The following is a 14,890-nucleotide window of genomic DNA, read 5'->3' on the forward strand; positions in this document are numbered from 1 at the left end:
AACCTTAACGAACACCTAGTAGATTGAAGCTAAGAAAGGTCAGCTAATGCAAATTCTGGGTAAAATGAGGAAACACCAGAACACATAATCACTGAGTGGGCCGAGATGACAAATATATGAGGCATAATAACCTTTGGTTGCTGTATATCCCCAACACTATTTAAAATTTATATTGCCAAGGCCTTACATCTATGGAGAAGAAAATGTAACGGAATGGGTATAGAACTAAATGACATATGCCTATACACCTTGCAATTTGCAGACGACCCGGCCATAATTGCAAACGACAAAGATAACATGGAATATATGGTGCGGAAAATAATTGAAGAATATGCTAAATGGGGTCTCACAGTAAATACAGAAAAAACTAAATACCTTCCAATTGGAGCTAATACAGAAAATCTTATTTTAGACAATAATATGGAAATTAGGGCATGTGAAGATTACAGGTACCTGGGATCGATATTTACAGGAGATGAAACGGACGATAGAGAAATAAACAACAGAGTAATACAGGCACGAAGAGTTATCAGATGCATAAATGGCATTCTATGGAGCACAAGAACGATGACGACTTTAGTTCAAGTCTATCTTTTTTATCAGTGTGTTGCAGATGAACACCGGTATCGAAATGAACACCGGTGTCGATGTCAACACCGGAACACCGGATAGCCCATATTTGACCGACTAGTGTCAGTCCAACACCGGTGTTAAAACGGTGTTCCGGTGTTTGGAATGGGCCTAGTTACTGGCAAATAAGCGCAAAGAAATATTTGGGCGTTTCAGATATTAATAGGGCATACGCCCCACGTATTTCTGATTACGGAGGAATATTAATCTGCTGATTTACATTGTGGGGATAGCCGTAGGAAGAGGTAGAAAATGGAAAAAGAAAAAACATTATAAATATATGAATGACATGTGTAAAAAGTTTGTTTTTAACGGAATGGGTAATAATTGGTCACAAAACTATAAAATTTTATTGATTTAACGAGGAGAGATTCCAATAGATTTTATTTTATTGGGAATTCATTTTTTGTATAAATAAAAAGGGCCCAAGGGAGTCGTAGCTTTTTAATGAATTATTTTCATCAGCGCCGTTTTGTCACGTTGTGCCGAAGTTATCGGTGGAATGCTGCAGGGCTGGCTTGTTCATTTTATAGTTCTATCTGTTTTATTTGAACTTTGTTTCGTTTATATCTAATAATTATGTTGGTTACTATACACATCAATGATATTAATTATACAGAAAATTTGCAAAAATGCCAAAAAAGAAGTGTTTAAATGGAAGAAAGTAAGAAAGATTAGGAACAATGCAATAAAAATCAGAAAAATTAATCAAAACATCTACAAGAACACAGTCAGTTTGTGTGTATGTGTTTATTATTAGTTTAATGGAAAGTTTATATCTAACAAAATAGTCTTGAAGATGGCTCGTCAACACACAGTCAATACTGTACAGAGCGTCTTAATAAAAATACAAAGGAGGTCGAGTTATAAAAAGTCAGTATAAAACTAAAATTGTTTTTAAGTCTAGGATTACTCTGAGAAGTGTCAGCAAAAACATAACCGGAATCATCAAAACAAGAGAAAGAGTGCGGTGAGTCGTATATTGGAGAGACAAAACGTCCTTTACATGTACGACTTGACGAACATAAAAAAACACACGCAAAGAGGGGAAACATTAAAGTAGGGCATTGCAGATCATGTGCGGTCCAAGCACCACAACATAAAATGGTCGCAAGCCCGGGTTGTCCACAAAGAGCCCTATAAGAAAAAAAGTATTCATATCCAGCAATAATAAAATCAAGTATACATAGAAATTTCAAATATATGGTAACTACTTGTAAAATACACCAATGCACATGCATTGATTGCACTGAGAATACATATTCTCAGTGGACAACCTAATGCTTGACTGCACCCAACTTCTTCACGGGTGAATGCTGGGCTCTAGTATACCCCGCTGGCAAGCGAACCTTTAGGTCGGCGTTTACACGGATAGGAGTGAGTCGTTATGGCAATCTAGTAAGTCGGAGTGAGCAAAAATACGAAATATTTATTACATAACTACTTAATCTGACGCTAGATTCCATGCGCTTGGGAAAATACTCGCCTTCTGTCTTTATTCAGTACATCTTATTTTACTAAGCGTGTTGGCCGTACTCTTCGTACACATGAAAACCGGCACCCAAGACCAGAAATGCCGACTCTTAGTATAAGCTCAGTAGTTTTAGGATTTAGCCTTGTTTATATATTCTTAAAGTTGCCCAACCGACTAGACAAAATGTGCTGCCAACTGGAGGACAAATCGTGAACCTTTCGGGGCGGAGTCAAAAATATCGATTATTTTCGTTAGTAATCTAGTAAGCCTTGAATCTCTTCGAAAAATCCGAAAGGCGCATATTTATGACTCCACAAAACTGCAATTTTTTCCCCATTTAACCGACTCTCTATTTCCAGTAGTTTCCGAGATACCCATAGAGAACATCGTAGAAATATAAATAAAACACCCTGTATAGTATTTAGAAACTAACTATTATTATTATTTGACTAGATTAATTTGATTAATAAAACTCGATTAATTTAATTTAAAATAAATTTGATCAGATTTTTTTTTCGTATATTCTACTACCAGAAAATCAAAATTATATGATAACGCACTTTTCAACGAAGTTGAAGGAAGATATAGTGTATCTATCACAATACTTAATAGAATTACTACAATTAGAAGAAAAACAAAAAGAAAAAATAGCCAAATACCTTCACCTACTACTCATCTACAAAATAAACTAATATAATCTCTTATAAAAACACTACACAACTACTTCTTCACTACTTCGACCACTTCTACACTGAAAAAAGAATAAAAGTCAACGTTTAATTCAGTACAATACGATATACTGAAAGAGAAAAAGACTATAAATACGGGAGAAAAAATGATAAGTTTATTACCTATCCACTTAATCCGGATCATCGACAATAGAATTTGTGATATTTACAACATTATGTAATTAATTGATTATCGGTCCCATTATGTAACTGAGGACGTAATGTAACTAAGTAATAGAGCATATTTTTTGGTTAGTTTATTTAATGAAGCGTACACACGGCTTTGGCTGCTGATTCTCGTGTGTCAACGTGTTCAGTACAATACGATATATTGAGAGAGATGCTGATGCTCTATTACGTAGACACGTACATCCCTAGTTGCATAATAAGACAGATAATCTATTAATTACAAAACGTACTAAAAGTGCAAATTCTGTTGTCGAACGCTGTAATCAGTATAAGATTATGTATTAAATAATTATGGAGGTGCATATGAAACATTAAACAATTCATCATTGTGTTAAGTTATACCACGTAATTTAACAAAAAGATCAATCATTTAATATCTCACTTCACACTGTCTCACTCCATTATTATTTAATACTGATTAGAATGGTCGACAATAGAATTTGCACTATTTACTACGTAATACAGCATATTTTTTGGATAATGTACACACGGCTTTGGGTGCCGATTGTAGTGCACAGAGTCTATAGACTCTGTGATTGTATAAATGAACAAAGAGAAAAGAGCAAGAATTTTCCCAAGCGTATGAAGTTGAGCTCCGGATTAAGTGGATAGATAATAATTTTCTCTCCCCGACTTACAAGATTGCCATAGCGATTCACTTCTAGACATGTAGGTAAATGATGACTAAAATAAACGACCCAAGATTTTCTCTTGCCGACCAGTATATTATCGTAGTCTTAAAGAAATTAGAATAAAATAAACTATGTTAAAAATCTTCATGTATACTACAGAAATGAAGATAATATATCTAAGCTAAATGTAATCTATTACAATTGTAGTAAAATGAGTAACTAATTGTCGAAAATCCAGATCCAACCCTAGATGCGACATTTTTTTGAAACGTCTACTTATGCGGTTTGAAATTTTGATGCAAAATCTGGCAATACCGCTCAGAAGAAATGTACCCACCCATACCCACCCAACTTTTTTCTCTTTTTAATACATTTGATTGCCATTAAGCTGCATACATCACTGTCTTACACGTTAAAATCCTATACACAGAGTTGACCTGTCCTGATGTGTATATATATATATATATATATAAACTTTGGTACGACCGATGTCGGAGATGAAGATCTAACATCTGTAAACCGTCTCAGATACTGGCTTTTGCCAAAACCCTGAGACTGTATGATGAGTTATAAATCAAGAGAGGGGGACACAATATAAGGTCTCGATGATTAACTTTCCATAAAATCTACCTATAACATATTTCTTTTTTTAACAATCTGTGGGTATTTTGGACTTTTTCTGGATATTTTTATCTGTATATTTGTCCGTTAGACTAATGGAAGTCGATATTAATATTTCTAGTTCACACCGATATGTGACGATAAACATGATCCGGCTTTATAATATCGTTTGGAAACGTCAAAACACACTATCCAGGCGGTGTTTAACATCGCCAGGAGAAATGTCAACAACGAAAGATTCGGATTTTTAAATAAATGCATCTGTTTATAAAAAGGTTTCTAATTCAAAGCGTCGCGTCCTCGGCGGTGTTTCGACACAGACGAAATGAAATTCTGTTGAAATATTAGTGCGTGAATTTGTATACATGTGAAATGGTTAATGGACGTGGTGATTTGCGATGAGAAGGAAAAATTAATAATGATTTTTATAAATAATCGATTTGATAACAAAATAAATCAATTGTTTCATAAATTAAGCTTCTGGGCTGTTATACATAATGTGCCATATATATTTTAGAATTTTATGACTAGCATTTATTTTACTTAATCTACACGAATCCACAGTTAACGCCAATTAATAAACTGGTCGTATAAAAGATAACTACAGTCCCCTACTATGGTCCTCACAATAGGAATTGACCTCAAATCCAAGGAGGCAATAGAGAAAGAGAGTCGTTTTTGATTTGAAGAAATAATGAAAAGAAAAACTTTGAATAGCATCGTGTGTGTTGATTCGCAGAAGTTCATTATGGAGGCAACAGAACCAAGAAACTGAAAAACTTTAAAATACATTCTCTAAACCCGTCCAAGGTTCTCCAACATTTTACCAACATATTATATTAGTTTGGTGACCATACACATACACTTGTATAGTCTAATCTAGATCTAAAAAATCATATACAGTAATTTGAAAACCTCTCTACGGAAAAAGCATTTACCCTTTCTAGTTTTTTTTCTTTTACGCCAGAATGAACTGGAATTGATTACCTTATTTTCAATCTAATAATAGCTCCCGTATATAGCGTTTAACGCTTTGAAGGTAGCAAGGTACAGCTTGCCATACTAGAGCCGTTCGGTATACAAGGAAGGTAATGTGGCTAGCACTACACTACTTCAACCGCCTATTATTACCTCAGAATTGTGAATCCCAAGTACTCATTTAAGGCTGAGTCGACCAAGGTACCCAAACTATTTTTATTTTAATAAAAATAGTCGGCTGATGAAATGCCGGGTGTGAGATTCTAACCCACTACCTTGAGATTGGTAGACGAGAGCCTGTACCTCTACGCCACCGGGCACCTTCATTTTCAATAATTTTACTCGTTTTATCGATTCCTTAATAAATAATTAATAATATTTGTTTATTCAAGTATTGCATAAGATAATTCAAGCTAAAAAAAGAAGAGTCTTTTAGTTATTAACAACAGATTTTTTTTATCAAAGTATTCTTGAGGCATAATGAAACAGAGCTCGTTAAAATGCAAATTGACTAAAACAATAAATACAGTAAATTTAAAGCCACTTCAGGTAACTCTCTACGGTAACATAAACTACGGGTTGTTTTGAACTGAAAGAAGATACAATAATAACATAGGGGATTTAGGGTTTTAAGCTATTTTCATTTTTTTGCTCTCCATGTAATAAGAAACTCTTATAAAACCTAATTTAAATCTCTTATTTTTTTCCTTCTGTAATTTATTGTATTTTTTAAGTACTGATGTACATTGTTTTTTATTAAACATGAGAAAGACTACATTCTACATTTTTGACCACATTTTTGTGTAATATAATGAACATTTTCAGATGGATTGTTTAAAACTATAATAATAAGAATTAGAAGATTCGACTGAGTTAGATAGTATCATCAATTTGTCCAAAGATTTTTAAGACTATAGTTCCTCATAAATCGGGACATACTTTCTTTATACACTCCTTGGTATTAGGAAAATGAATGCTAACAAAGAGGAGATCTAAAAAACTAAACCACCTCAACAGTTACAATAAGAATTTGAAAGAAGCATAGAGGATAATGTACAATAATAAGCCCCCAATAATTCATGATGAAGACCTGATTAGCAATCTATTTAGTATCTGCAAATAAAACAGATAAAAAAACACTTGTTCTAGATAATTGTTCCTCTATGGGTGTGCTTGTTCTAACCAATTTGAATGCTACTTGTTGTTAAAAAGACACCTATATGAAATAAGATTCTCTTTCAGCAACAGAACACCACATACCGGAGTGTGCCGAGACGACAACCATTCGTAAAAAACTTTGGTACGACTGATATTGGAGATAGAGAACTACCCTCTGTAAAACCGTTCCAGATACTGGCTTTTTTCACAAAGCCCTGGAACTGTATGATGATTACTCAAGAAAGAGGGACACAATAGATCTGTAAGGTCGCGATGATTAACCTTCCTCCCACTTATTCTACATCCTACAAATACACTTTTGCAGACTACACAGCAGAGATCTAGCAACGTCAAATTCTGTCTATTCTCTGTCTCTATAGAGCATTTGCCTCTAGAATTTGGGAAATGCACGGAGAATCTATGCTAGCTTCTGCAATTGAAGACAATTTTAGTTTGACCTTTATTATTATGTCAAGAATTAAAAGAAAATAAATCTCCAGATGCATTCCTTAGTAAACTTAATAAATTTGTATCCTTGACAACAGCTAAGTATCGTTTGTGCTTCAGGGCTAATTAACCATTTGATAGACGGTTCATTGAAATTATTCTTACTCATATTGAGGTAGTTCTGTGTTATTTAATGGGAAACTAGGATATATTAGTTGAAAAATAGTTGTGTGATGGCACGTACACATCTAAAATGGTATATCATATTTCACTGAAAAGAAATACCTGCTGATATAATCCTACGGGTATTCTGCTGCTTGTACCTCATTTTCAGCTAACACTAAATCACAGAATTTCACCAAAAACAATATCTTTATATCCACAACGTAAAAAATTCTTCTTCGTGACGTCTATAACACGGATAAGATTGTTTTGAAACTATCTAATTATTTACGATCAGAATGTTAATTGAGAAAACATAAACAACAAATTCAATGCACACTTTTTTTCATTCACGATCACAAACGTTACATCGGAAGCGTTCACGCAATATCTTCAGGTCAACAATACGAAAGAAACTGAAAGCACCACGCGCTATCTTCTTCGGCAAAGCGACAACACTACACTGTAGAACACTGATAAATAAATAAAATCATTTCTTTAAAATCTGTCTTATCGGCACCAAGTTTAATTAATGTTTTTTGAGATACTACTATTTCTAACCTATTTCGTTTACGGGACGTTGCGCGTTTCATCTCGAAGATAGACTGGTTCAGTTAATCATAAATAATTAAAATTATTTACGAATTCGACTTCGCAATCGAGGAGCCGTGTGTGCTACTTTTTCTTTTTCGAATTTGATAAGAGCACGCGAGAATTTTTCGGTAAGAAATTATGTTTTGCATTTCCGTTTATACAGTACGACGAAACATAAATTGAACTTGTTATTGTTGTTGAAATGAAATGTCGTTTTGGTACAGAACGCTGGCCTATCCTCAACTTATGTTCTATACACATAATTTAATTTCTTTAAGTTACATAATTTCATCCATGAATACTCAAGAGATAGCAGTCTACACAGATGCTTCCGTAACTTCAGGAGACACAGGTATAGGCATCTTTTCGGAGGAACTAGATATCCGACGATCTTTAAAGCTATCGGATGGTTGTAATGTTCTACAAGCTAAGGTTTACGCTGTAAAGGATGCGGTCAAAATCGCTGATAGACCAATAGTGATATTCCCTGACAGCTTGAGCGCTTTAAGAGGCATCACAATGCAGTCAGTGAGATTGAAAACTATGATGCACTGCCAAGAAGCACTATCCTGGCTGTGTCAAGGCGGGACTACTCTGTGCTGGGTGCCAGGCCACAGCAATGTAGTAGGCAATCAAGAAGCAGACAGACTCGCCAAAGAGGGGACCAGGAAAGAAGCCGAGGCAGATGACCCACCAGATCGTGACGATCAACACACTGAAGAAAGCTATAGGAACTACTATCAAGGCCAAGCAGCAAGAGACCGTGAGGATTGCGCTACAGCTCGAAGACTGTGACCAGTGGTAGTTAGCAAATAGACTTCCCCTAGGAGATGCAAGACCTTGTCGTTGGTGGGGAAGCTCCTGGTCAGGCGCTGGGGGGAATCCCCCCTAGCACTTGGCTTGGTCTAAGAAGCATCTCACTCATCGTCTTGTCCCTGACTCTAGTGTCGTGGCCAGGGAATTGCACCAAGATATATAACGATACCGGGCGGGGCTACGGACAGCCTCAACCTTGGGGCACCGGGGGGCACCCCATTGTATTTTACCCCTTACTTCTACATGCGGGACTCTGTAGAAGTGGATCGACTGTCCCTAGCGACTCAGGAACACTATGAGATCTGGTAATAATAGTAATAAAAACATCACCGGTGAAGCTGTGGGGAAACCCCCTAGCGACACTGGGAACAGTAACAATAAAAGTTCCAAGGGGCCAAACCCAAAGAGAACTACAGGAGAGGTGGCTGGGCCATCCTCCGCAAGTGGCATACAAAGCTACCACCTCCTCCAAGGGTCCGGGCCTGCCTCCTACCTCTAAACCCAACAGGCGACACAAGTTACCGTTTCGTCTACCTGGCCTGGGTCGTAGCTCCTCGACTGTGAGGGACACGGGTCTCCGTAGGAAGTCCTGGGACTGTATGATGAGTTATAACTCAAGAAAGCGGGACACAATAGATCTCTAAGGTCGCAGAGATTAACCCCCCTCCCACTTATTCTAAATTCTAGCAAAAAGACAAAAGAAGGAACTAGTACGCATAATGATAGGTGTCTATACCGGCAACTGCCCCATGGGGGTAAACCTCGGGAGACGGAAGATTTCCAAGGACGTATACTGTACAGAATGCGGAGAGGAAGAGGAGTTCTTATGAATATACAAGCAAATAGGACATTCTACCATAATTTAAATTTTTCAGATAATATGAAAAATTTTAATTCGAATAAAACTGTAAACCAAAACATATAAAAAAACTACATGACACTATTGCATATTTACACCATATTTAAATGCGAATTTTTGGGCCTGGGACAATAGCTCTTACTGTATTATATGTTTAAACTTTTTTTGATAAAGCTCATTCTAAATATGCTAAACAAATTCGATATAATTTATTTTATATTTACTTTAGTATTTAATGCAATGGATTTCCTCAACGCAAAGTCCGAAAGATAATTTTGCAGAGGTCATTCATATTAACTCAAAGTATACAAGCAATTTTTATTGCTTAGGCCAAATTTATCGTATGTTTTTATGTATTTTAACATATATCTCTTTTTGTTTAAAAATCAGTCAATCATATACGTATACATATATTATTTTCTTAGTCAACATCTTATATTTTTACATAAATATCATTAATCAGACAAGTTTTTAAAATGTTGAATTAAAATTATTTTGAGGCTTTAACTTCGATTTAGATTATTATTCACTTTAAAAATCTGTCTCTTACCCATGGGTTTTCCTTCAAGAGCTATGCATGGTAGCCTGTTTCCTTCCATGGGTTTTACGTTTGCGAACCATTATCTTTTTCTTTGCCTACTACGTCCACTCCACATTGTCGTTTGATATTTGTGTTTCTAATTCTGTCTCTTCTAGTCTTCCCCATTATGGTCCTTAAGTTCTTCATTTCAGCGACTGTTAACATGCTTTTGGTCTTGTTTGTTTCCCCTCGAATTTCTATGGCATATGTCATTATTGGTCTGATATGGTCTTATAAATTTTAATTTTGCTGTCTGTGCATGAAGGGGTTTGTCCACACTATTTGTCTCAGACATCCTGACATGGCCATTGCTCTGTTTATCTAGCTTCTCAGATCTTTCTCTGGATCATGGTAGTGCGAAATATTATCTATTCGAGGAAGAGAATATAAAAAAAAATAAAAAAAATTCACTTCAAAAATAAAAATAATTCAATTTCCGATAAAGAAAGAGAAACAAAAAGTGTATTATGAACTGTTCAGCGGAATTTAGTTATATTCAAACTTAAGAAATACAGTCATCAAAATTGTTCTAATGTTTTTCATAGTAATAGTAAATACAATGAAATGGTAATGGCTTTTGTTTATAAATTTAGTTATTTGATCATATCAGAAAAGTTTTATTTTCTCACCAGTCATATTCTAGTAAACAACTACAAGAGCTATTCGGGAAAATGTTTATGTTTTACAACACATTCCACATAAAGTAATAAATACATAGTAAAGAAATTTTATTTGTCTTCGAGAAGCACATAAATCATATTGATTCACGTTATTCACAGATAACTGCTTCTTCACGCATACAATAACAGATTATTAGAAACACCTGATTTATTGAAAAATCGTACATTATGTGGATTTTCCCACCTTCAAATTAGTTAGATACAACATAGTAATACATTCGTATTTATTATTTAAAACACATGTCCATAAAACTGTCAAACGCATCTGAAATTATTGCTATGCTTATTTAATCTTGAAGCCAAGCTCTGTCCATCGTAATATTTCTATCCAAGCTCTGTCCATCGTAATATTTCATATTTTATGGAAACTGGACACTGGACACCGAATTCTGAAACTTTGACATAAAAACGTTACGCTTTTAAAGCGGCAAGCAAAAGTATTATATTAGCAGAATGCGAAGGAGTCGATTTTGGTATTTTCGTTGCCGTGCGAATCATAACCTATTGTTGAGTTTATCATAACCTATTGTTGATTAGAGTTGAGTGTTGGAACCTTTGGTGTTACACAGCAAAATAAAAACACTAAATCACCACAATACACCAAAACACTTTTACTTTTACACTGGACGCGCGTTTCGCTAACCATGTTAGCATCATCAGCAGATGATTATAAACTAAAGTACAATCTACAAGTTGAGCGTTTATATACTCGCTCAGTGGGCACCGAGTGGGCGTGGCAAAATCTAGCCAACTGAGTCAGAGCCAACCGAGCGTAACAGTTAGATTTCCGCCACTAGAGTAGTAGGAACAAAGAACTTGAAGGAATTGGACCGTTGACTCTGTTCATACTATCTTTACATTTATTAATTCTGATGCTTTCATACGCATCTAATTGCCTGTAATTTGAGACTTGTTTAATTAATTTTAAATTATTAAGATCTATACAATGTTCATTATCAACAATATGTTCGGCAACGCAAGATTTATCCGGTCTACCATATCAGATTTAATAAATGTAAAGATAGTATGAACAGAGTCAACGGTCCAATTCCTTCAAGTTCTTTGTTCCTACTACTTTAGTGGCGGAAATCTAACTGTTACGCTCAGTGGGCTCTGACTCGGTTGGCTAGATTTTGCCACGCCCACTCGGTGCCCACTGGGCGAGTATATAAACGCTCAACTTGTAGATTGTACTTTAGTTTATAATCATCTGCTGATGATGCTAACATGGTTAGCGAAACGCGCGTCCAGTGTAAAAGTAAAAGTGTTTTGGTGTATTGTGGTGATTTAGTGTTTTTATTTAGCTATTGTTGAGTTATGTTCCTATTTTTCTATGGCCTATATGTAATTATTCCGTTATATCATGCTTCTCAGCATTTTCGATGTTTTGAACAAAATTTATAGCTGCCAAGTCGTAAATTATCAGTTACTTATTGAGAAATTTATAGAAGAAGAAGTAGTTTTCACTAAAGAGCAAGAGAACGCACAAAAACACAATTCTTTCTATTTTTTACTGACAGTTCGACAAGCAAAACACATCCGTTAAGGTAGCCGTTTTCAAATCGCTTAGCGCGATTGGTAAAGACATTAAGCGCGATGAGAATACCCAAGTCGGTAGTTAAATGCGCGCTAAAAGCGCTTGGCGTTTTCTAAGTTACAGAATTCGGGCCCTGATTTCTGCCGTATACAGCGCTACGGTAGGGATTTTTTGAAATCCACTGAAATTCACGAAGAATAATTAAAGAATATATTTTAATAACGCCAAAATTATAATGAAAGAAGCGATAGCCTCTAAAAGAAAAATAAAAGAGGCTACAATCTAATAAAAATAAATGTATTGCACATGCATCTGTAGATGTTAGTAATATAAGGCAATCGCTTCTTTGATTTTAAATAACATAACATAAATAAACATAACATACGTAAAAATTAAAAATAATCATACAGAAAGTTTGGGGCTTTTTGGTTTTACCTTATTATGTAATTGTTATCAGGTAGTAATTGTTAATTTTGAAATTTAACTTGATATAATGTCAGTTTTAACAGAACGTCAACGGTTTTTGTAGACGTATAAATATTAAAAAACAAGTGTTCTCGAATAGTTGAATCTAAATATTTTAAATAGTTTTTTTCTTTATTCTTTGTATTTTTTTTGCTTCCGATGACGGATAAACTTTCCGAAATTTTAAGTATTTTTTTGTTCGTTAGGCAAATTTGTATATCTGCAAACCTAACTGCTGACAAGTAGTTTCCATGGTACAAAGAATACAAGGTATGATATTGCGCAGGTTGGTCGCTACGTCACAGGTGATAACAGGCGCTATTGGTCAGCACGCTCCGCGCGCCAGTTCAAATCGTCAAGATATTGTTATAAACCTGTTTTTTTGTTTATATACCGTAATTGAATTATCGCTAAACAAGTTACTGTGGAGCAGTGCGTAAGGAGTCGGGCTAGCAAGCGAGAGACCGGAGTTCGAATCTCGGCCGGGACATAACTTTTATTTATTTTTTTTTTAAATACTGTTGTATTCTATAGTTTATTTTTGTAGTATAAAAAAAGAACTATTTATTCTGTTATTTTTAATCTCCGTTATTAATATAAATTGATTGTTAGTACAATACCTCATTTAATATAAAATAATATTCTACTTTTTGAAATGTATCGGGCCCTAATTGTACCTAAAAGTAATATATTTTTAGTGATATACCATATTGTAAACTATTTAATATTTTAGTCACTTAAAAAGTTAATTTGCATTGAATAATTGCCTACCATTAAAGGAAATTTGAGCTATATAATCCTTGATGGGCATATTCTGGGTATGCAAATACTTCCTTTAAATTTTGGGTGTCGTTCAACCGATTTATTCTCAAAACCAGAAACTTCTACATATAAAAAGAAGCAGAGGTCACTAATTATAATAAACTTCACCCTTGGTATTACTTCCACTAATTATAATAAACTTCACCCTTAGAATTACTTCTATCACAATTACAATACGTTCATCTGCATTGGCATTTTCTACTTCTCGATGGGAAACAATAAACTTCCCAACATTTTTTAAATGATGTAACAATTCCTCTTGTGGTTACTTTTCCATAGATATCCTCAACTCTGTCCTCATGTGAATTCAGAGGCAATGAAAATGAAAATTATTTACCATGAACATCACAAACTAAAAACCTAATAAACAATTTTATACCGAATATAGAAATAAATTTAGTATTCTTACGTATCGTCCAAATCCGTGTTAATAGATAATTATTATTTTTAAATATATTTTTAGAACTGCTGGTTTTAGTAATTATTAAATTAAACGAACTAAAAAGTCTTAAAAATAAACAATTCTTAACCATAACCCCAAAAATGCAGATCTCCTGTCAACTTTATTTTTTATTTATTCATTATTTTCCTAGTGACGTCACAGGTGGTATGCGCGAACTGAACGAAATTGGAGCCGCTATCGATCATACCTTGTATTCTTTGTACCATGAGTAGTTTCCGTTTGGGATTAACGCAGAAGTGTTTACAAAAAATAATTATTTTATTTTGTAGATTTTCTTGCAGTGGCGAAATACCCATATAGGATTTTTTGGAGAGATGAATCCGCCACATAGGTATATACATTTTTTCCTATAAAAGGTATATAAAATCAGAATTGAAAATAGAAGAGAACCAGAAATAAATCAACAACAAACACATAATTTGTACTTTGGCATTTCCTCGCATCGGTCGAAAACAGTTAAAAGTTCTTAAACGAACCGATAACGGATCAGTTCGCCATAAATCGTAGAAAAATTATTTTTAAAATTACCGTGAACCTTGTAGTTAGTGACGACGATAAATAACAAACTAAGAAACGAACGTTCGATTACAGTCTGGAAAACCTCTGCGATAACCTTTACTTTATTATGTCCGTTATCAGTTACCTTATTTCATCATTCGAAGGAAACGTTAGTACGGTTATTATTCTTATAAACTGCGATTATTTTATTACGTTATACTTCGTGTTTTTATTAGTTAATTGCTTCGTATCAGTTTTGGTCTAAAGGCGTTTATCATCTAGATAAATTCGGTAAAAGTAGGCGGAGTTTACACATACATAATACGGAATTATAATTAACAAAGACGATACTCAGAACAACAGAAATGAAAGTATTAAGCATAATACGCGGAGTCACACTAAGAGACAGAGCAAGAAGGCGTCATTGGAAAGGTCATGTTGAAAGAATGGATCACAAATACGCGAACATAAATACCCCACACACACAGACCACCTGGCAGGCCACCAAAAAGAGAGTACGAAAGTGTCCGTTTCACAAGGGACTCGAGTTAGGTGTC

The 14,890-nt window shown here is 34.7% G+C and overlaps 1 protein-coding gene across 1 annotated transcript in view; it reads right to left on the bottom strand.

The window, feature by feature from the left end:
- The window catches only part of LOC115885533 (zinc finger E-box-binding homeobox protein zag-1), a 680,770-nt gene extending 673,198 nt beyond the window's left edge, over positions 1–7,572 (bottom strand). Inside the window, exon 1 of the mRNA XM_030904489.1 lies at positions 7,143–7,572. The gene's annotated coding sequence lies outside the window, so the exon portion shown is untranslated. The remainder of the gene's footprint in view (positions 1–7,142) is intronic.
- Positions 7,573–14,890: the final 7,318 nt, after the last annotated feature.

The sequence above is a fragment of the Sitophilus oryzae genome, unplaced genomic scaffold, assembly GCF_002938485.1.
Source record: "Sitophilus oryzae breed Bouriz unplaced genomic scaffold, Soryzae_2.0 scaffold_396_pilon_pilon, whole genome shotgun sequence".
Taxonomy (NCBI): Eukaryota; Metazoa; Arthropoda; class Insecta; order Coleoptera; family Curculionidae; genus Sitophilus; species Sitophilus oryzae.